Genomic DNA, 1,958 nt, shown 5'->3' with positions numbered 1-1,958 from the left:
AAAATTAGTTGAAACACTTGTGTCCCATCCCCACACTTATATTTTGCATTGTCCTCAATGCTGGCACAGGAAACACGACTTTAAAAAAATTAAAACAAAAGCTAAAATTATTAAAATAAAACGCAAAAAAACCTAAAAAGATAAAAACAAAGACATAAAAATTAAAAAAAAAACATAAAAACATAAAAACAAAGTATAATGAAAAAGACTTAGCTGGTAACATGCGAGACTATCAATGTGCCAGTCTATTTCCATGGGTGCTCTCCTCACCGACCGCTCAACATGAAATGGTAACTCATTCTCTCTTTCTGAACGGACACGACCACTCCTCTCGACAAATCTAAGTAACATCAAACATAACATCTAAAAAATGAAGGTTACTTTTAAGTTCCAATCATCCACCAACTTCCAACCTGCCAACCCAACCAAAAAGTCTAAAATAATATCTCAGTACAAACAAAAAAAAAACATCATAAAAAATATAAAAACACCCAAAAGATATAAAACTCCCATAATAGCTCGTCTCGGGGCGAAGCTCTCTGACCGGAAACTGAGCACTCGGTCTCTCGGATATGTGAAGCGGCCTCTGGTGACGTGTCGGTAAACCGGCTCTCGTAGCCGCAGCAGCCGCGGTGCTCGACGGTGGATGAATCTGATGGCCCATCTTAACATCCTCCCACGCTAACGGGTCAGTCCCCTTCAAAATTCCCGCATTTCTCAAATCCTTAACTCCCAAAAACTCTCTTTTGGGTCCCAATCTCATATATTCTGGTTTAAACCTATCAAGCACACCCAAATTTTTAGCAATAAGTGTAATGTATGGGCCCATATCCAGCTTTGACCTATTTTTGGTTCCACCACGTCTCGTCTGATGAAACGAACGCGTCAAAAGACTCGCGTAATGAATCGGGACCCTATCAACAATTGCCAACAAGCAAAAGATATCCAACCAGTTTACTTTATTATCGCCCGAAACGCGACCAATCAATGTATTTATCAAAACCCGGTGAATAAAACGAAGCACGGGATCCCGAATATCCGAAGCCACATTCAATCCCGAAAACGAACATATAGAAATTTTATTCCAAAAAGCAGCCAACTCTATCTGACCATAACTCATCTCTTGCTTATTCGTAAACGCACCCCGAATACTTGTCAGAAAACCCGGCTCTCTCACCTCCTCATCTGTATAAAACCGCTTACTACCGCAAATTGTGCGATAGTCATATTATACAATTTCCTTCCCAAAGCAAACGACATCGCATTCGACTGAGCAAAATTACCATCTTTGTATTGAAACGTGCTCAAAAATCTAATGCCAGCTCGTGATACTGCGGTTCGTTTAAACATAACATGGCCATAAATTTCAGGCCCAATAACTCTTCAATACGCCTTCTTTGACCAAACGCATCCACTAAATCCCAATCTATAGTCTTGAAAGTGAGAAGATCTGAATTTATTAACTTACATACTTGACCATATTCTTGCGAATCTACCTCGAACTTAAGCAATGAACTTTTCATAAGGTTTGGAGCTCTTTTATACACAATCGGTCTGTGTTGGTACTCAATCACCCGAGTCCTCAGCTCCATGAAAATAACCGGTTCCGGCTCGCCTCGCGGTCGCGCAGCCGGTCCTTGTTTTCGCTTTCCTGCTGCTTTTGACATCTAAACACATTTTAAACAAGCAAACAAACATGGGAGTAAGTAAATAAACTAAAAAGAATAAAACAAATAATTTTTAAATTTTTGGATTTTTTAATTTTTATATATATATATATATATATATATATAAACTGAAACTAAAATAAATTTGGAAGTCCGTGTTACAAAATAATTCAAACTGACTCGTTTAAATGAAAATTGAATAAGTGCGAGTGGTTTAATTTTTTACTTAAAAGCTAACGGAAAACCAACTTTTTATAGACTTTTACTAGTATATAAACCCGAAAACCTTCA

This window comes from Bidens hawaiensis, unplaced genomic scaffold, assembly GCF_021521415.1.
Source record: "Bidens hawaiensis isolate Kalapana, Puna unplaced genomic scaffold, B.hawaiensis_p1.1 tig00001895_1, whole genome shotgun sequence".
In the NCBI taxonomy this organism is placed as follows: Eukaryota; Viridiplantae; Streptophyta; class Magnoliopsida; order Asterales; family Asteraceae; genus Bidens; species Bidens hawaiensis.
This window is presented reverse-complemented; position numbering follows the sequence as displayed.